Raw genomic sequence first — 24,106 nt, 5'->3', positions numbered from 1 at the left:
CTAATCCTAACCATAGCCCTAACCTAACCATAATCCTAGTCCTAACTGTAGCTCTAATCCTATCCATTACCTGAACCATATCTTTAACAAAATTCTATACCTACGCCTAACTCTACCCCTATGCCTTACCCTAACCCTGTCCATTATACTAAACCTAACCTGAACCTGAAACCTAACCATATCCATTACCCTAACCCTAATGCTAATTTTAGCCCTAACCCTAAACCTTAACCTAACCCATACCCTAACACTGACTTTGACCCTAATAATACCCTTAGCTGTAAATCTGAACCTAAGGCTCAATGTAACCCTTACAAAAGACCTGGCCATAAACCTAAACCTAAAACTATCCCTAACCATAATCCTAGAACTGACATTAGTCCTAGACCTAATCCTAGCCCTAACCCTAACACAAACTCTACCCCTAATCCTAGCCCTATGCCTAGCCTTAATACTTATCCTAACCTTAACTGGAGCCCTAACCCTAATTTTATCCCATGTCTTAGCTGTAACATCATACCTTACCCTAACCCTAATGCTAATACTAACCCTAGCCCTAACTATAGGCCAAAACCTAACACTAACCCTAGGGCTCACCCTAGGCCTAATTTAAACCTAATCATAAACCAAATCCTATCACTCTACCTAAGACTAACTCTAACTCTTGCCCTAGCCCTATCCAAAGTTCAAAACCTATCCCTTACCATAACCCAAAACTAGCCCTATGCCTAGCCTCAACCTTAAATGTAACCATCATCCTAGCCCTAAACCTGGTTTTAATCCCTAACCTTAAACCCAAATCTCACCCTAACACTAGCCCTAAACATAATGCTAATTGGAAAACTAGCCCTAACCATGCCTTACCCCTTAAAAATAAACTGAGCCATAATCCTAACCCTAAACCTTAACCTAAACCAAACACTAACCTTATACTTATCCCTAAACACAGCCCTAATTTGAGTCCTAACCCTAACCATAGATATAAACCTGAACCTTAGTTAGACTCTAACAGTACCCCTAGCTCTAAACATTGCCATAACGCTAACCCTAGAACTAGCTGTAATCTGAAAACTAGTTCTTTCATTAGCCATAGACCTAATGATAACACAAATCCTAGCCCTAATCCGAGCCCTGACTCTAACCATAACCCTAACCATATCTCTAACCCTATGCCTTACCCTAAGCCAAACCCTCTCTCTAATGCTACTCTAGTCCTAAACTTAATCCTTAGCCTACCCCAAACCCTAACTCTATTACTAGTCCTAAACCTAGCTCTCATTCTAGCTTAAACCCTAATCCTAACGCTGACCCTTATAATAACCCTAACACTAAACCTAGATCTAAACCTGACTCTAATCTTAAACTGAAACTTAACACTACCTCTATCGGTAAACCTATACCTAAACCTAACAGTAACACTAGAACTAGACCAAACCTAATCTTAAATATAGTCATAAATCTAGCCTTAGCTCTAAACGAAAACCTAGCACTAGCCCTAAAAATAACCCTTAACCTAATGTAAAGGTTAAATCTATCACTAGACCAAACAATAGTCCTATTTATGACCCTAACCATAATACTAACCCTAACCCAACAATGACCCTTAAACTAATAGAAACCCTAGCTCTAAACATTAACCTAAACCAAACCCAAACCCTAACACTAGACTTATCCATAACCCTGACCGTCACACTTGCCATAACCATATCCGTAGCTCTTACATTACCCATGGCCATAATGTTAGCCCTAAACATCACACAAAACCTAGCCCTTATCCTATCCCTATACCTAGCCCTAATCATCACCCTAACCATAACCTTAGACCTAACCCTAATGCTAACCCTCGCCCTAGCCCTAATCCTAGCTCAAACTCTAATCCTTAGTCTAAATATAACCCTAAACCAAAACCTAACTGTAGCCCTGACTCAAACCCTAACCCGCACCCTATCCCTAACCCTAGCTCAAATGCCTATACTTACCCTAAACCTAATCCTAACCTAAAACCTAGCTCTAACCTTAGCTCTAACCCTATCCATAACTGTAAAAATAAGCCTGACCAAAATGCTATCCCTAGGCCTAAAGATAACCCTATCGCTAACACTAACCCTATACTTTACTCTAAACCTAACCGGAACCATAAACTTAATCCTATCCATTACCTTATGTGGAACCCTAACCCTAAATCTAATTCAATCCTTAACCCTAAAACTTAACCTAAACCAAACCCTACCTGGACTCTGACCCTAATAATACACCTAGCTCTAAACCTGACCCGTACCATAAACCTAACCCTTATACTAGACATACCTATAACCTAACACTAAAACTAATACTAAACATAAACCTAGACCAAACATTAGCCATAGCCCTAATCCTAGCCCTAACCCTAACACAAACCCTCAGCCTAACCCTAAACCTAGCCTGAATCCTAATCCAAATCCTAACCTTACTCCTAACCCTAATTGTAACCCTCACCATAGACCTAAAGCTAGCTATAACCCTATCCCTTCCTGTAAACCTAATCCTAACCCTAACCCTAGGTCTAACCCTAACACTAATCCTAGTGCTAATCCTAGCCCTAATTTACCCCTAACCCTAAACCTACCCCTAAACCTAGCCCAAAGACTAACTTGAACTCTAGCCTCAGCCGTATTTCTAATTCTAACCCTATCCATTACCATAACCCTAACAGTAGCCCTAACCTTAGCCTTAACCCTAGCCATAGCCCTAAACCTAGATCTAACAATAACAATAAATCTAAGCCTAAACTTCATCCTACCACTAGCCCTAACACTATCACTAATCCTAAAACTAGCCCTAAACCTAGGCCTAGTTCTAAAACAAACATAAGCCATAGCCCTAACCCTAACCATAGCCTAACCATAACCCTAGACCTGACATTAGCCCTATCCATAGATCTAATCCTAGTTCAAAGCCTAGACTTAATCCTAACCCTAATTTTAACCCTAGCCCTAACCCTAATTTTTTCTCTTGTTCTACCACTAAACATAGCTGTAACATCATATCTTACCCTGACCCTAATGCTAACCCTAACCTTAGCCCTAAACCTAGGCCTAAATCTAACACTAACCCTAGCATTATTCCTAGCCCTAATTTAGCCCTAACAGTAAACCTAATCCTATCCATATCCCTAAGACTAACTCTAAATCTTGCCCTAGCCCTATTCCTAGTTCTAAACCTATCCCTTACCATAACCCAAATGCTAGCCCTATCCCTATCCCCAAACTTAGCCCTAACCTTCACCCAAGGCTTAAACCTGGATCTAAGCCTAAAATTAAGTATAAATCTCACCCTAACACTAGCCCTAACCCTAATGCTAATTGGAAAACTAGCCCTAAATCTACTCTAATTCTAAAATAAAACTGAGCCATAACCCTAACCTATAACCTAAATCAAACCCTAAAGCTACACCTAGCCGTAAACCTAGCCCTAATTTGAGTCCTAACCCTAACCCCAAAATAACCCTGACACTGACTTAGCCCCTAACACTAATCCTTGCTCTAAACATTGCACTAACGCTAACCCTAGAACTAACCCTAAGCAGAAACCTAGTTCTTTCATTAGCCTTTTTCATTAATTCTTATCATAGCCCTAATGATAAAACAAATCCTAGCCTGAATCCAAGAACTAACTCTATTTTTTAACTCTAACACTAACCCTAACCCTAACCCTAACCCTATACCTAACGCTAACACTAACCCTACCTTAAACCCTATCTCTTTCCCTAAGCCAAACCATCACTCCAATGCTACCCTCATCCTAAACTTAATCCTTAGCCTACCTCAAACCCTAACTCTATTACTAGTCCTATCATATCCCTCATTCTAGCTCTAAACCTAACCCTAACCCTGACCCTTATTCTGATGCTAACCCTAACCCTAAGTATAAACCTGACCCTAACACTACACTGAACCCTAACACTTCCCATACCGGTAAACCTATACTTAAACCTAACAGTAACACTAGAACTAGACGAAACCTAATCCTAAATATAGTCATAAATCTAGCCCTAGTCCTAAACAAACACCTAGCACTAGCCCTAAAAATAAACGTTAACCTAACTTAAAGACTAACCCTATCCCTAGACCAAACGCTAGTTGTAATTCCTTCACTCACACTAAATCTAAACCTATCCTGAATAATGACCCTTAACCCTAAACAAATTCTAGCTCTAAAACTTATCCTAACCCAAAACCAAATCCTAACACTAGACATATCCATAACCCTGACCCTAAAACTAGCCATAAACACAGTCCTAACTTTTATATTTCCCATAGCCCTAATGTTAGCCCTAAACCTCACACAAAACCTAGGCCTTATTCTAGCCCTATACATAGCCCTAATCATAACCCTAACCATAACCCTAGACCTAAGCCTAATCCTACCCTCAACTGAGCCCTAAACCTGTATCAAATTCTAACCCTTATCCTAAATATAACCGTAATCCTAACCCTAGACCTGACTCTAACGCTAACCCTCACCCAAGACCTAACCCTAGCTCAAATGTTAATACTTAAACGAAAACTTTCCCTGACACTAACCCTAGGCCTCACCCTAACCCTAGCCCTAATCATAACCTTATCACTAGCACTATCCTTAACTCTAACACTATCCATTACCCTAATGATGAACCTAACTCATTGCTAACCCTAGGCGTAAAAATAATCCTATCGCTAACACTAACCCTATGCATTACTCTCAATCTAACCTGAACCCTAAACCTAATTCTATCCCTTACCATATCAGTAACCCTAACCCTAAGGCTAATTCAATCCTTAACCCTAAAACTTAATCTAAACCAAACCTTACCTGGACTCTGACCCTAATAATAATACACCTAGCTTTAAACCTGACCCTTACCTAAACCTAACCCTTATATTAGACCTAGCCATAACCTAACCCTAAAACTAACACTAACCATAAATCTAGACCTGACATTAGCCCTATCCCTAATCCTAGCCCTAGCCCTAAAACAAACCCTCATCCTAGCACTAAACACAGACTTAATTCTAACCCTAGCCCTAATTCTAATTCTAAGCCTCACCCTAGCCCTAAAACTAGCTATAACCCAATCCCTTCCCCTAACACTAACCATACCTCTAGCCCTAAATTTGGCCCCAAGTTAGCCCTAACCCTAAACCTAACCCTAAATCTAGCCCTAAGACTAAATCTAACTCTCACACTAGCCCTATTTTTAGTTCTAACTCTATCCGTTAATAACCCTAACACTAGACCTGAACTTAGCCCTAAACATAGCCATAGCCCTAAATCTAGATCTAACCATAACAATAAATCTAAGCATAAAACTCACCATACCACTAGCGCTAACACTATTGCTAATCCTAAAATTAGCCCTAGCTGTAAAACAAAACTGTGACAAAGCCCTAATGCTAACCCTAACCAAACCATAATCTTCGACTTGACATTAGGCCTATCCCTAATACTTACCCTTACCCTTACACAAACCCTAACCCTGCACCTAGCCTTAACCATAGCCCTAATTCGAGTCTATCCCTAACTCTGATCAGTAACACCGATGCTGACTCTGACGGTAACACTAACCCTATATATAATCATCACCCTAAACCTAAACCTAATGTACACACTAGATTTAAAAATAATGCTAAATTTAACACTAGCCCTAATCATTACCCTAGTTCTAACATTAGCCCTAGTCCTAAACAGCCCTAACCTAACTCAAAACCTAGACCTAATCAGAGACCTAACCCTAGCATTAACCCTAGCCCTAACCCTAACCCTAGCCCTAACACTTAAACTAAACCTAACCATAAATCTAAACCTTGTCCTAACCCAAAATCTAACCCAAACCATAACCCTAATCCTAACCATAATCCTAGCCCTATCCCTAGCTCTAATCTTAACCATTACCCTAACCATAACCCTAACAAAAATTTAACTATATGCCTAACCATAACCATTGCTCTAACCTTACCATAACCGTACTCCTAACTGTAGCTCTAATCCAATATATTATCCTAACCATAACCCTAACTGAATTCTATCCTATCCCTAACCTTAAACCTGTTTTATTACTCTAAATCTAACCTTAAACCTAAACTTAACCATATCATTACCCTAACCCTAAAACTAACCCTAATGCTAATTTGAGCCCTAAGCCTAATCCTTAACCTAACACATGCCCTAAACATGACTCTGACCCTAATAATACCCCTAGCTGTAAACCTGAACCTAACCTTCAAACTTTAACAAAGCAGATCTGGCCATAATCCTTACCCTAACAGTATCCCTAACCATAACCCTAGACCTGACATTAGCCCTATCCCTAATCCTAGCCCTAACCCTTACACAAATCCTAGCCCTGATCCTATCCCTAATCTAGCCTTAATCCTAACCCTAACATTAACCCTAGCCCTAACTCTAATTGTATGCTTTTCCTTAGCCCTAAATTTAGCTATAACATCATACCTTACCCTAACCCTAAGGTTAACCCTAAACCTAGCCCTAAAACTAGGCCTAAACCTACCACTAACCATAGCTCTAATCTAGCCCTAATTTAGCCCTAAGACTAATTCTAACTCTTGCCCTATCCCTATCCCTATTTCTAAACCTATCTGTTACCATAATCAAAACCCTATTCCTATCCCTAGCCCCAATGCTAGCCCTAACCTTCACCCTAGCCCTGAACCTGGATCTAACCCTAACAATGAGCATAAAGCTCACTCTAACACTAGCCCTAACCCTAATGCTAATTGGAAAACTAGCCCTAACAGTACCCTAGCCCTAAAACAAAATAGAGCAATAACACTAACCCTAAACCTTAACCTAAAACAAACCCTAACCCTATACCTAGCCCTAAACGTAGAACTAATCTGAGTCTTAATCCTAACCCTAGAAGTAACTCTGACACTTACGCTGACCCTATCAGTAACACTACCTCTAAACATTGACCTAACACTAACTCTAGAACTAGCCCTAAACAGAATCCTAGTACTTTCATTAGCTGTAGCCCTAATGCTAATAAAAATCCTAGCCCTATTCCAAGCCATAAACATAGCTTTAAACCTAAACCTAATCCTAACCCTAACCTAACTCTAACTCTACCTCTAACCCTATCCCTTACCCTAAGCCAAACCCTCAACCTAATGCTACCCTAGTCCTAACCATAATCCTTAGCCTACCTTAACCCCTATCTCTACTACTAGTCCTAACCCTAGCCCTCATTCTAGCTCTAACCTTAACTCTAACCCTGACCCTTATTCTGACCCTCACACTAACCCCAGGTCTAAACCTAACAATAACCATAAAGTGAACCCTAACTCTACCCCTACTTGTAAATGTATACGCAAATGTAACAGTAACACTAGCACTAGACCAAATCTAATCCTAAAGAGAGTCATAAATATAGCCTTAGCCCTAAACAAAACCTAGCAGTAGCCCTGACAATAACTGTTAACCTAACGTAAAGACTAACTCTATGCCTAGACCCAACGCTAGTCCTAAAGCTGGCCCTCACCCTAAACCTAATTCTAACCCGAATAATGACAGTTACCCTAAAACAAACCCTAGCTCTAAATCTTATCCTAAACCAAAACCTAACTAGAACACTAGACTTATCCATATTCCTAACCCTCAAACTAGCCATAACCATATCCCTAGCTCTTACATTACCCATAGGCCTAATGCTAGCCATAAACCTCACACAAAACATAGCCCTTATCCTAGTCCTTATCCTAGACCTTATTGTAACCCTAACTATAAGCCTAGACCTAACCCTAACCCTAACCCTCGCCCTAACCCTAATTCTAGCTCAAACTCTAACCTTAATCTAAACATAACCCTAACCATAACCCTACCTTGAGCCCTGACTCTAACCATAACCCTCACACTAGACCTAATCCTAGCTCAAACGCTAACACTTAACCAAAACGTAACCCTGACACTAACTGTAGGCCTAACCCTAACCCTAGTCGTAATTCTAAGCTTAACCAAAGCCCTAACCTTAGCTTGAACCTTATCAATTAACCTAAAGATAAGCCTAACCCAAATGCTAACCATAGGCCTAACACTAACACTATTGCTAACACTAACCCTATTAAGTAATCTAAACCTAACCTGAACCTTAAACCTAACCCTATCAATTACCCTAACCCAAACCCTAACTCTATCCCTAATGCTAATTGAAGCCTTAACCCTAAATCTTAACCTAAACCAAACCCTACTAGAACCCTGACCCTAATAATACACCTATCTTTAAACCTGACCCTTAACCTAAACCTAACCCTTACACTAGACCTAGCCTTTACCTAACCCTAAAACTAACCTTAACCATAAACCCAGACCTGACATTAGCCCCAGCCCTAATCTTAGCCCTAGTCCTAACACAAACACTAGTCCTCATCTTAGGCCTTTACCTAGCTTTAATCCTAAACCAAACCCTAACTCTAGCCCTATCTCTAATTTTAACCCTCGCCCTAGACTTGAACTTAGGTATAACCCCATTCTCTCCCCTAAACCTATCACTAACCCTAACCCTAATACTAACCATATATCTAGTCCTAACCATAGGCCTAACCCTAACCCTAACCCTAGCACTAATCCTAGCCCTAATTTAGCCCTAAACTTAACTCTACCCCTAACATTGGCCTAAAACTAATTATTACTCTTCCCCAGGCCCTATTTCTAGTTCTAACCCTAGCCATTACAAGCACAAGCCCTAACTTAGCCCTAACCCTAGCCCTACATCCTACCCTAGATCTAAACATAAGTCTACATTTGACCCTAACTCTAAGCCTAATCCTCAACATCACACTAGACCTAACACTATTGCTAATCCTAAAATTAGCCGTAACCCTAGCCTTATCCCTTAAACAAAACAGAGCCATTGTCCTAACCCTAAATATTAACCTAAACCAAACCATAACCCTAAATCTAGACATAACCTTCTAGCTCTAATTCATGTCCTAGTCATATTATTAACCCTGGCCCTGACTTATATTCTAACACTAACCTTAATTCTAAATATCACACTAACCCTAAAGATAGTGCTAACACTAGATCTAGAGCAAATACTAACTCTAATCATAACCTTGGTACTTATATTAGAAATAGCCCTAACCCTAGCTCTAAACCTAACAGAAAAACTAGCCCTAATCTGAGTCCTAACCCTAGATGTAAACCTAAACCTAAACCTAGCCCTAGCCCTAACCCTAACCCTAAACTTAGCCCTAAACCTACCTCTAACTCTATCACTTACCCTAAGCCAAACTATATCCATATTGCTAACCTTAGTCCTAATCCTAATCCACAGCCTAATCCAAAACCTAACCCTATTAGTAGTCCTAATCTTAGCCCTCATTCTAGCTCTAACCCTAACTCAAACCATTACCCTAACACAAACCCTCAGTCTAAATCTGACCCTAACCCTAAACCAGACCCTAAAACTAGCCCTACCAACAAACTTATACCTAAACTTAAGCCTAACATTAGCCCTAGACTTAAGCCTAATCCTAAATAGAGCCATAACTCTAGACCCAGACTTAAAAGACCTGAGCCCTGGCCATAACATAATCCTTAACCTAAAGCAAACACTAATCCTATACCTAGACCTAAACCTAGTCCTAATTCTGGCTTTCACCCTAAACCTAACTCTAACCTGAACACTGACCCTAACACCAACAGTAAACCTAGCTCTAAACCTGAACCTAACACTAGACATAGCCATAACCCTAACCCTAAAACTAGCTCTAATCAGAACCCTAGATCATAAATTACACATAGTGTTAACCCTGGGCCTACACCTAACACAAAACCTAGCCCTATTCTGAGGCCTAATCCTACAATAATCATAACCATAATCGTAAATGTAGCCATAACCCTAACCCTCGCCTGAGACATAACTCTAGCTCAAAGCCTAACACTTAGCCTAAACATAACCCTAGCCCTATTCGTAAACATAAACCTAACCCTAGCCCTAATCCTAAACTGAACCCTTGTACTAACCCTAGCTCTAATCCTAACATAACTCTAACCCTAACCCTAACCGTAATAATAACTGTAGCCCTAAACCTAACACTATCCCTAACCCTAATCATAAACCTAACCCTCGATTTAACCCTAAACCTAATGCTTGCCATAAACTTAACCCTAAAAATTACCATAAATCAAAACTAAACCTATACCTGAACCTAAATTTAACCATAACCTAAACTTAACCCTAAACCTAATCTTACATCTGATCCAATACATTACTCTCAAACTAATCCTAACCCTAATTAAAACCCTAGCCCTACCCCCAACACTAACCATAACCATAACTATAACCCTAACCTAGACCTAACACTAAACTTAGCACTCCCCCTAGCCCTAACCATAGCTTAAACCCTAAACATTACACAAACCCTAACCCTATCCCTAGTCCTAATCATAACCCTAACTCTAGCCCTAACGCTAATATTAAACCTAGCCCTAATCCTAGCCCTAATATAGCCCTATTCCTAACCTTAACCCTTACCTTAGAATTAAGAATAACTACAGTCTTAAGACTATTCACACAAGACCTATCCCTAATTTTAATCCTTTACCTTACCATAAGCCTAACCCAAGCCCTAACCCTAGTCATCACCCTTGTCCTAGCAGTAATTCTAGATCGAAACCTATCTCTAAAACTAACCCTATCCCTTACTGTAACCTAACCCAAGCCCTAACCCTAGTCATAATCCTTAGCCCTAGCACTAACCTATCTCTAAAACTAACCAAAAACTGAGGCTTCAGCCTAACCCTGAAATTACCTCTAACCCTAGTGCTATTCTTAAAATTAGCCCTAGCCCTAAAACAATACTGAGCCATACCCCTAACACTAACCCTTACCCAAGACCAAACCTAACCCTACACCAGCCCTAACCCCAGACCTAATTTGAAACCTAACCCTAACCCTAAAACTAACCATGACCCTGACTCATATCCAAACACTAAAGCTAGCTCTAAATCTAACCTTAACATTAGACCTAGCCCTTAACTTAACCCTAAAACTAACCCTAATCGTAACCCTGTTTCTTAAAATAGCCATAGCCATAACACTAGCCCTAACCCTAATACAAAACTAGCCCTAATCCAAGACCTAACACGAGCTTTAACCCTAAACCTAACTCTAACACTAGTCCTAAACTTACCTCTAATTCTATTGCTTACCCTAAGCCAAACCCTCACCCTAATGCTAATCGTATTCTTAGTGCAAATCCTTAGCCTAACCAAAACCTTACTCTATAACTAGTCCTAACCCTAGCCTTCATTCTAGATCTAACCATAACCCAAACCCTAACCCTATCCCTGACCATTATTATGAACCTAACACTAATCTTAGGTCAAAATCTAAACCTAACTCTAAACCAAACCCTAACACTAGCCCTACTGGAAAACTTATACCTAAACCTAACCCTAACACTAGCCCTAGACCTCAACCTAATCCTAAATCTAGCTTTAACTATAGTTCTAGACCTAACAACAAACTAGACCTAGCCTTAACAATAAACCTTAACCTAACCCAAACTCTAACCCTACCTCTAGACCTAACCCTACTCTTAATTCTGGCTTTAACCCTAACAATTACCCTATGTGAACACTGTCCCTAACACTAACACTAACCCTAGCTCTAAACTTCACCCTAACCCTAAAACTAAACTTAAAACTACACCTAGCCCAAACATTAACCATAAAACTAGTCTTAATCATTACACCAGTTCTTACATTAGCTTAGTCATAGCCCTAAACTATCACAAAACCTAGCCCTAATTCAAGCTCTACCTTAGCTTTAACCTTAAAGCTAACCCTAACAATAACCCTAGCCCTAACTATAACCATAAGCCTAACCCTCGACCTAATCCTAACCATAACCCTAGCCCTAACCCTAGCTCTCACCCTATTCATTACCCTAAGAAAACTATAATTCTTATGCTAACTCTAGGTGGAACCCTAATCCTAGCACTAGCCTTAATCCTATCTATTAACCTAAACCTAACCTGAACCCTAAACCTAACTGTGGCATTACCCAATGCCTAAATATAAGACTAATTTGAGCCCTAAACCTAAACCTTAACCTAACTCAAACCCTAAACTTGACCCTGACTCTAATAATGCCCATAGCTCTAAACCTGACCCTAACAAGAAACCTAAACTTTACAATAGACCTAGCCACAAATAACTATCCCTAATGGTACCCTACACCTTACATTAACCCCAGCTCTAATCTAGCCCTCACCCTAATACATAACTTAGCCCACATCCTAGCAAGGAACTCACCTTAATCATAATCCCAACCCTAATGTTCACCATAACCTTAACCCTAATTCTCACCCTAGACCTAAAACTAGTATATTCTGTTCCCTTACCCTAAAACTAACCTAACCATAAAACTAACACTAATCCTAGCCCTAACCCTAGGCTTAACCTAACACTAACCCTAGCCCTAATACAAGTCCTAATTTAGCCCTCTCCCTACCCCTTACCCTAGCCCTAAGACTAACTCTCTCACATTAGCCCTATACCTAGTTCTAACCCTATCCCTTACCATCACCATATACCTAGCCCTAAACTTAGCCCAACCCTAGCCGTATAATTAGCCCTATCAAAAAACCTAGATCTAAACCTAACTCTAAATTTAACCCTAACCCTAAGACTAAACCTAACCATAACCCTATTCTTATCCCTATCTTTAACCTAAGCCTAAATCTCACACTTACACTGGCCCTAACCCTAAGACTAATCATAAAACTAGCCCTAACCATACCCCTAACTCTAAAACAAAACCAAGTCATAGCTCTAACCTTAACCCTTAGCCTAAACCAAATCCTAACCATACACCTAGCCCTAACCTTATCCCTAATTATAGTATAATCCTAACATGAAAACTAACCCTGACACTGACTCTGACCCTAACACTAACAATGGCTCTAAACGTCATCATCACCATAAACCTAAACTTAACACTAGACCTAGACCTAACTCTAAACTTATAACTAGCTGGAATCATTAACCTACTTCATACATTAGTGGTAGCCTTAACCCTAGCCCTAACCTAACCAAAAACCTAGCCTTAATCTTAGTCCTAAATCTAACTTTAAACCTAAACTTAAACCTAACCCTAACCCAAACACTAGCCTTAATCCAATACATAACCCTAGCCCTAATCATAGGGCTAACCCTATCAATTACCATAATGATAACCCTAAACCTTCTGATAAACCTAGGCCTAACCCTATACATTAAACTAAACCAAACCTAAACCCTAAAACTAGCCCTGTCATTATCCTAAACCTAAATCTAACACTAATTCAAGCCCTGCACCTAAACACTAATTTAACCCAAACCCTAATCCTGACCATGATTCTAAAAAAAACCCTAGATCTAAACCTGACCCTAACCAAAAACCTAACCCTTACACTGGAGCAAGTCATAAACCTAACACTAAATCTATCCCTAACTGTAACCCTAGACCTGACATTAGCTATAGCCCTAATACTATCCCTAACCCTAAAACAAATCCTAGTCCTCATCTTAGCCCAAAACATAGCCTTAATCATAACCCTAACCCTAAACCTAACCCTAGTTCTAACCCTAATACTAATGCTCGCCCTTTCCCTAAACCTAGCTATAACCACATCCCTTACCCTAAATTAAACCATAACTCAAACCCTAACCCTAGTGGTAACCCTTGACTTATCCTTAGCCCTAGCACTAACCCTATATCAAAATCTAATTCTAAATCTAACCCTAACACGATGCCTAAGCCTAATCCTAAATCTAGCCCTAATGCTAGCCCTAACATAACCCTAGCCATAATTTAGACCTATCACTACACCTAACCTTAACCCTAGCCCTAAGACTAACTCTCTCATACTAGCCCTGTCACTCATTCTAACTCTATCCCTTACCGTAAACCAAACCCTAGCACTAACCCTAGTGCTAACCCTTTCCCTATCCTTATCCATAACACTAACTTTAGGCAAATTGTAACTCTAAAACTAGCCCTAACCCAAAGTCTAAGACTAAACCTAACACTAGGCCAAACCATAACACTAATCCTAAAACGAACCGTAACGCTAGCCCTAGCCCTAAAACAAAACCTAGCCATAGCTCTAACCCTAAACGTTAACCTAAACCAAACCCTAACCTTACACCTAGACTTAAACCTAGACTTATTTAAGTTTGAAGCCGAACCCTAAAACTAACCCTGAACCTGACACTGACCCTAACATTTCTACCTCTAAACATCACCCTAACAGTAAACCTAACCCTAACACTAAAACTAGCACTAAAACTCTAAAAATATCCCTAACTTTAAAACTAGTAATTACATTAGCTGCAACCCTATCTGTAGCCCTAACATAACCCAAAACCTAGCCCTAATCAGAGCCCTAACCCTAGTTTTAAACCTAATCTCACCCTAACACTAGCCCTAATTGTAACCATAACTTTAGCCTTAAACTGATCTCTAACTCTATCCATTAACATAACGATAACCCAAACCATAATAATAACCCTAGCATAAACCTAACCCTATCCTGAATCCTAACACTTACATTATGCTAAACCTAACCTGAATTGTAAATCTAACCCTATCATTACCCTAATCCTAATACTAAAACTAATTCAAGCTCAAAATTGAAATTAACCTATCTCAAACCCTAACCAAGACCTTGAACCTAATAATACCCCTAGCTCTAAACTTGACCATAACTCAACACCTAACCCTTAGCGTAAACTTAGCCATAAAGCTAACCTTAAAACTATCTTTAACCATAATTCTGGACCTGAAATTATCCCTAGCCCTAATCCTAGACCTAACCCTAAAAACACACCTAGGTATCATTCTTGTCTTGAACCTATCCTTAATCATAACCCTATCTCTAGTTCTATACCTAACCCTAATTCTAACCCTCACCCTACCTCTAAACCTAGCTGTAATGTCATCCCTTACTATAAATTTAAACCTAACCTTAACCCTAACCCTAGGCTTATGCTAAACACAAAACCTATCCCTAATCCTAGCCCCAGTTTAGCTCCATCTCTAACCCTATCCTAACCCTAGCCCTAAGACAAACTCTAACTCTTTCCCTAGCCCTAGCCCTAGCCCTAGTTCTATCCCTATCTGCTACCATAAACCTAATACTAGCACTAACACTTAATCTGAAGTTAGTCCCAGCCCTAACCATAACTCTAAATCTAACCTTAAATCTAAGCCTAAGCCTAACACTAACACTAGCCCTAACCCTAATGATAATTGTAAAACTAGCCCTAACTGAATCCTAGCAGTAAACTAAAACCGAGCAATAGCCCTAACCCTAAACCTTAAATTAAATGAAATACTAAAACTACACTTAGACCTAAACCTAGCCCTAATTTGAGTTTGAAGCCTCACCATGAAACTAACACTGACCCTGAATCGTATCCTAACACTCACTCTAGATCTAAACACTGCCCTAAACTCAAACCGAACACTAACATTAAAAATTGCCCCAATTTGAGTCTTAAGAATAATCCTAAAACTAACCCTGACCCTGACTCCTATCCTAACAAGAACTGTAGCTATAAATATTACCTTAACCTTAAACCTAACCCTAGCACTCAAACTACCCATAACCCGAACCCTAAAACTAACCCTAATGGTAACCCTAGTTCTTACATTAGCTGTTGCCCTAATCCTAGTCCCGACCCTAACATAAAAACTAGCCCTAAACTGAGCCCTAAACCTACCTTTAACTCTAACTCTAACCCTAACCATAGCCCTAACTCTAGATCTAAATCAGTCCCATACCCTAAGAGAAACCCTAGACCTAAGAGTAACCCAAGATCTATCCCTACTCTTTAGACTAACCAAAACCCTAACCTTATTAATAGTCCAACCCTAGCCTTTGTTTTAGCTCTAATACTATCCCAAACCCTAACCCTAACCCTGACGCTTATTCTGACCCTAACACTAAACCTAGGTCTAACCCTAACCCCAACCCTAATAAAAAATTTACCATAATCTTATCCCTATACCTAACTCTGAACCTAACTCTCAGCCTAGCTTTAACCATAGCTCAGAACCTAACCCTTACGCTAAACATAACCCTAAACCTAATCCTAGTTTTAACCCTAACACAAGACCTAATTTTACACAAAACCCTAGCCCTAAACTTAACTCTAACTGTGTCTATTACCCTAAACATAACACTTACATAATGCTAACCATAGGCTTGACCTTAATCCCATCATGTTCCCCAAACCTATCAATTAGCCTAACCTGCCCTGTAACCTAAATCTAATCCAATTATTTACACTAACCCTAGCCTGAATGCTAATTCAAGCCCTAACCCTAATCTCAAAACTAAACCAAACCGTAACACTAACGTGACACTAGTAATTCCTCTGGCTATAAACTTGACTCTTACCCTACCTAACCCTTACACTAGACCTAGCCATAAACCTAACCCTAAAACTATTCCTACATTTAACCCTAGACGTGATATTAACCTTAGCCATAATACTACCCCTAATGCTAACACAAACCCTAGCCCTTATCCTAGCCCTAAACATAGCCTTAATTTTATCCCTAACCCAAACCCTAGACCTAAACCAAACACTAACCCTAGCCCTATTCTTAGCTCTAATTTAGTTCTATCCATGACCCTATATCTAGCCCTAGCCCAAAGACTAACTCTCACTCTCACCCTAACCCTAACCCTAGTTCCAACCCTATCCCTTACTAGAACCCTAATCCTAGCCATAACCCTTGGTCTAACCCTAGCCCTATTCATGTCCCTGGCAATAACCCTAGATCTAATGCTAACTCTAATCTAACTCTAAACCTAAGCCTGAAACTAAACCTAACACTAGCCTAACGCTAATGCTAATCCTAAAACTAGCCCTAACACTAGCCCTAGCACTAAAACAAAACCGAACAATAGCCGTATCCCTAAACTTTAACCTAAACCAAAACCTAACTCTACACCTAGCCCTAACAATATCCTAATTCTAGTCTTAACACTGAACTGAAAACTAACCCTGACCATGACTCTTAACCTAACACTAACCCTGACTCTAAACATCATCATCACTGTAACCTCAACCTAATACAAGACGTAGCCCTAACCCTAACCCTATAACTAGTGCTAACCATAACCCTACTTCATACATTAGCCATAGCCTTAACCCTAGCCCTAACCTAACCCAAAACCTAGCTTTAAACCAAGTAGAAAACCTAGCTTTAACCCTAAACTTAAACCCAAGCCTAACCCAAAACTAGCCCTAAACCTATACATAACCATAGTTCTAACCTTAGGTCTAAACCTATCCATTACCATAACAATAACCCTAACTCTTAGTCTAACCCTAGTCCTAACCCTAACCCTATCCATTACACTAAACCAAATCTAAATCCTAAAACTAAGCCTGTCATTACCCTAAACCTAAATGCTAACCTAACCCAAACCCTAACCATGACCCTGACCCTAAAAATAACCCTAGATATAAACCTGAACCTTACCCTAAACCTAATCATTTCCCAGGACCAAGCCATAAACCTAACACTAAATGTAGCCCTAACTATAACACTAGACTGACATAACCCCTAGCCCTAAAATTATCCCTAAAATAAATAAAAACCCTAATCCTCATCCTAGCCGTAAACCTATCCTTAATCACAACCCTAACCTTAACTCTAGCCCTAACCCAAATACTAACCCTTGCCATAGCCCTAAACCTAGCTAAAAGCACATCCCTTACCCTAAACGTAACCCTAACTCTAACCCTAACCCTTTTCATCTCAATTATCTCTATACTTAGCCCTAGCTTTAACACTAGATCGAAACGTAACTTTAAATCTAACCCTAACTCAATGCCTAAGCCTAAAAATAGCCCTAACCCTAATGCTAATTATAAAACTATCTCTAACCCTAGCCATAATTTAGCCCTATCACTAACCCTAACCCTAGCCCTAAGAATAACTCTAACTCTCAAACTAGCCCTATCACTCATTCTAATCCTATCCCTTCCTATAAACCTAACCCTATTCCAAATCCAGTCCTAACCCTTGCCTTATCCTTAGCCCTAGCAATAACCTTAGATAAAAACTTAACTCTAAATTTAACACTAAACTGAAGCCTAAGCCCAATTCTAACACTAGCCCTAACCCTAACACTAATCCTAAAAAATTAATTAACCCTAACTCTAGCCCTAAAACCAAACCGAGCCAAAGCTCTAACCATAACTGTTAACCTAAACCAAGCCCTAAGCCGACACCTAGCCCTACACCCAGCCATTATTCGAGTTTTAAGCCAAACCCTAAAACTAACCCTGACCCTTACTCTGATCATAACACTAACCCGAGGTCTAAACATCACTCTAAGCCTAAACCTCAACATAACAGTAAACCTAGCCCTAAAACACTATAATTAGCCATAATCATAACCTTAGTACTTACATTAGCCATAAACCTAACCCTAGCACTAACAACCCAAAACATAGCCCTAATCATAACCATAACACTAGCCCTAAACTGATTTTAACTCTATACATTACCATAACAATAACCCTAACCCTAATGCTAATTCAAGCCCTAACTTTAAACCTTAACCTATCCCAAACCCTAACCCAGAACTTGACCCTAATAATACCCCTAGCTCTAAACCTGACACTAACCCTAAACCTAACCCTTACACTAGACATACCCATAATCCTAATCTTAAAACTATCTTTAACCATAATTCTGAACCTGAAATTAGCCCTAACACTAATTCTATCCCTACCCCTAAAAAAAAAAAAAAAAAAAAAAACAGAAAAACCCTACCCCTCATCCTAGCCCTAAATCTAGGCTTAATCATAACCGTAACCCTAACCACATCCCTAACCCTAATCATAACCCTCACCCTACCTCTAAACCTAGCTATAAAGCCATTCATTACCACAAACTTTGCCCTAATGTTAAACATAAACTCTAAATGTTAACTATAAACTCTAATCCTAAACCTAACCCTATCCCTACCTTAGGCTTAAATTAAACACTAAACCTAGCCCTAATCCTAGCCCTAATTTAGCCCTATCTCTAACCTTAACCCTATCCCTAGCCCGAAGACTAACTCTTGCCCTAGCCCTATCACTATTTCTAACCCTATCCCTTACCATAACCCTAAACCTAGCCATAATCCTTGCCCTATCCTTAGTTCTAGCCCTAACCCTAAGTCTAACCCTAATTCCAAATTTAACCTTAACACTAAGCCTAAGCCTAACACTAACACTAGCAAAACCCTAACCATAGGACTAAAACAAAACCGAGCATTAGCCCTATCTAAACTTTAACTTAAACCAAACACTAACACTACTACTCGACCTAACCCTAGTCCTAGTTCAAGTCCTAACCCTAACCTTAAAACCAATCCTGATGCTGACTCATATCCTAAAGCTCACCCTAGCTCTAAACACTGCCCTCACCTTAAACTGAACCCTAACAGTAACCCTAGCCTAATTCGAGTTCCAACTCTAACCCTAAAACTAAGCCTGAACCTGACTCCTATTCTAACATGAATCCTAGCTAAAAATATCACTGTAACCTTAAACCTAACACTAACACTAAATCTAACCCGTACACTAACACTAAAACTAACCCTAATGATAACCCTATTTCTTACATTAGCCATTGCCCTAACTCTAGCCCTAACCCTAACACAAAACCTAGGCCTAATCCAAGGTTTAAACTTAGCTTTAACCCTAAATCTAACCATAATCATAGCCCTAACCCTAGCTCTAAACCAATCCCTTATTTAAGCAAAACCGTAAACCTAAGGGTAACCATAGACCTATCCTTAATCCTTAGGCTAACCAAAACACTAACCTTATTAATAGCCCTTATCTTTGCCCTCATTCTAGATCTAACCCTATCTAAAACCCTAACACTAACCCTGACCCTTTTACTGACCTTACCATTAATCCTAGGTCTACTCCTAACCATAACCCTAACCCAAAACCTACTGTAATCCTATCCCTAGACCTAATCCTGAACCTAACTCAGCCTAGCCCTAACCATATCTCAGAACCTAACCCTTACACTAAACATAACCTTAACCTAACCCTAGTTCTAACCCTCACCCTAACCCTAAATCAAGACCTAATTCAAACCATATCCATGGCCCTAACCTTAAGTCTAACTGTATAATTAACCCAAACATAACCCTTACCCTAATGCTAACCCTAGGCCTAAAACGTATCACTATCCCCAAGCTTATCAATTACCCGAAACCTATCCTGAACCCTAGACCTAATCCAATCATTACACTAACAATAACCCTAATGATAATTCGAGGCCCAACCCTAAACTCAAACCTAAACCAAACTCTAACACTGAAACTGACCCTAAGAATTCCCCTAGCTCTAAAACTCACTCTTACCCTACAACTAACCCTTACACTAGACCTAGCCAAAAAACTAACCCCAAAACTATCCCTAAGCATAACCTTAGACCTGATATTAGCCTTAGCCATGATACTAGACCTAACCCTAACACAACCCCTAGCCTTTATCCTAGTTCTAAACATAGCCTTAATTATAATCCTAACCATAACCCTAGGCCTAACTCTAACACTAACCCTAGCACTAATCTTAGATCTAATTTAGCCCAATCCCTAACCTTAACCCCGAAACCTAGCCCAAAGACTATCTCTATCACCTTAGTCTTAACCCTAGTTATTACCCTATACTTTATTGGAACCCTAATCCTAGCCCAAACCATAGGTCTAACACTAGACCTATTGATAGCCCTAGCAGCAACCATAGATTTAATCTTAACTCTAAATCTAAGCATAACCCTTAGCCTAAACCTAAACCTAACACTAGCCCTAACCCTAAGGCTAATCCTAAAACTAGCACTAACCCTAGCCCTAAAACAAAACCAAGCCTTAAATGGAATCCTAACCCTTAATAAAAACTAAGCCCTAACCCTACACTTAGCCCTAACTCTAGCCATAATTTGAGTTTTAAGCCAAACCCTAAAACTAACCCTGACCCTGACTCTGACCTTAACACTAACCCTAGCTCTAAACATTGCCCTAACCCTATACCTAAACCTAACAATAGACCTAGCCCTAAGTCTAACCCTAAAATTAGCCCTAATCACAACCCGGGTACTTACATTAGCCATTACCATAAACCTAGCTTTAAATTAACCCAAAATCTAGCCCTATTCCAAGCAATATCCCTAGATTTACCCCTAACACTAACCCTATCACTAATCATAATTATAACCATAGCTGTACCCTAGATTTAACCTTAAACCAAACCCTAAGCCTAACCCTATCAGTAATCATAACAATAACCCTAGCCGTAACCCTATCTCTAACCCTATCCATTACCCTAACCATAACCCTCACCCTAATGCTAAACCTGGGCCTAAACCTAAATGTATCCCTAATCCTAACCCTATCAATTACCCTAAACCTAACCTGAAACCTAAACCTAACACTATCTTTACCCTAATCCTAAATCTAATGCTAATTTGAGCCCTAACATTAAACCTCAACCTATCCAAAACCCTAATCATGACCTTGACCCTAAGAGTACCCTTAGCTGTAAAAAGGACCCTAACCATAAATCTAACCTACACTAGACATAGCCATAAACCTAAAGTTAAAATTATTTTTAACCAAAATTAGACCTGAAATTAGCCCTAGCCTTAATCCTAGCCCTAAACCTAGGCTTAATCCTATCCTGAACTATAACCTGAGCCCCAACCCTAATTATGTTTCTCACCCTAGCCCTAAACCTACTTATAACCTCATCCTATACCTCAAAACTAACTCTACCCTAAACCTAACCCTAACCCTCACCCTAAACCTAGGCCTAACACAAAGCCTAGTGCTAATCTTGCCTTTATTTAATCCTATCCTAACCCTAAACCTAGCCATAAGACTAACTCTAACTCTTGCACTAGGCCTAGCCCTAGTTCTATCCTTAGCCTTAATCCTAATCCTAGATCTAAGCCTAAATCTAAATCTAAACGTAACTTTAAATTTAACTGTAAAAATAAGCCTAAACCAAACCCTAACACTAACCCTAACCATAATGCTAATCCTAAAACGTGCCCTATCCCTAGCCCTAGCCATAAACCAAAACTAAGCCACAGCCCTCATCTCAACACTTAACCTAAATCAAACCGTAACCCTACACCAAACCCTAAAACTAACTCTAAAACTAACCCTGACCCTGACACTGACCCTAACAATAATCCTAGCTCTAAACATTACCTATCCTAAAATTAACCCTAACACTATATCTAGCCTTAACCTAACCATAAAACTAGCCTTAATCATAACCCTAGTTCGTACTTTAGTCATTGTCCTAACTGTAGCCCTAACCCTAACACAAATTCTACACCTAATCCGAGCACTAACCCTAGCTTTAACCGTAATACTTGCCCAAAACCCTAACCCTAAAACTAGCTCTAATCCCAACTCAAACCCTATTCTTTACACTAAGCCAAACCCTAACCCAAAGGCTAACCCTAGTCCTAATCCTAATCCTTAGCCTAACTTAAACCCTAACCATAATACTAGTCTGAACCTTAGCCTTCATTCTACCTCTAAACCTAACCCTGACCCTCATCTGACCCTAACAGTAACTCTAGTTCTAAACCTGAGCTAACCCTAAACCAAACCCTAACACTACCCCTACTGGTAACCCTATACCTATAAATAAGCCTAAAACTAGACCTGGACCCAAAGCTAATCCTAAATATAGCTATAACTCTAGCCCTAGACCTAAACAAAAACCTAGCACTAGCACTAACAATAACCATTAACCTAAACTGAACACTTACCCTACCCATAGAGCTAAACCTCATCCTAATTCTGGCTATAACCCTAACCCTAACCCTATCCCAAAAACTGACCCTAATTCTAACACTGAATCTAGCTTTAAACATGGCATTAACTCAAAACCTACACCTAACACTAGATCTAGCCATAACCCTAACACTAAAAGTAGCCCTAAACATAACCCTAGCTCTTACATTAACCATAGTCCTAACCCTAGCCCTAAACCTAACATAAAACCTAGCCCTAATCTTAGGCCTAAACTTAGCTCTAAGCATAACCCTTAGCCTAACCCTAGCCCTAAACATAGCCCAAAACTAAGCCTCGCCTTAGACCTAACCCTACTTCAAAGCCCAGAAACCTAAACCTAACCATGCCTTAAACTTAACCCTAAAACTAAATCTAACCCTAAAACTAAACCTAAGCTTATATCTAACCATATCTATTACCTTAACCCTTATCCTAACATAATAATAAACCTAGCCCTAACCCTCACCCAAATCCTAAACTTACCATAATCCTATTTCTAGACCTAATGCTGAACCTAACCTCAACTTAGCCCTAGCCCTAACTCTAGCTCAAACCCTAACCCTTACACTAAACAAAAAGTAGCCAAAACCCTAACCCTAACCCTAGCCCTAAGACAAACTCTAACTCTCACACTATCACTATTCCTAGTTCTAACCCAATCTCTGACCATAACCTAACCCTAGCCCTAACCCTTGCCCTATCCTTAGTACTAGCCTAACCCTAGATCTAAGCCTAACTCTAAATGTAACCCTAACCATAACCCTAAGCCTAACACTAACATTAGATCTAACCCTAATGCTAATCATAAATCTAGTGCTAACCCTATTCCTGGGATAAAACAAAACAAAACAATAGACTGACCCTCAACCTTAACTTAAACTAAACCTGCAATTACACCTAGAACTAATCCTAGCCCTAATTCGAGTCCTAACCCTAACCTTAAAACTAACCCTGACCCTGACTTATACCATAAAACACACCCTAGCTCTAAAACACCACTCTAAATTTAAACCAAACCCTAAGAGTAAACGTAGCCCTAATTTGAGTCCTAACCCTAACCCTAAAAAAACCCTGTCCCTGAATCCTATCCTAACAATAACCCTAGCTCTAAATTCATCCTAACCTTAAACCTAATCCTGATGCTAGAACTACCCCTAACACTAACCCTAAAGCTAACCTTAATTGTAACCCTGATTCTTACATTACTTGTTGCCATATTCCTAGCCCTAATGGTAACC

Source organism: Marmota monax, unplaced genomic scaffold (assembly GCF_021218885.2).
Source record: "Marmota monax isolate L192 unplaced genomic scaffold, Marmota_monax_Labrador192_F-V1.1 WCK01_AAM20220418_F8-fsc00335, whole genome shotgun sequence".
In the NCBI taxonomy this organism is placed as follows: domain Eukaryota; kingdom Metazoa; phylum Chordata; class Mammalia; order Rodentia; family Sciuridae; genus Marmota; species Marmota monax.
This window is presented reverse-complemented; position numbering follows the sequence as displayed.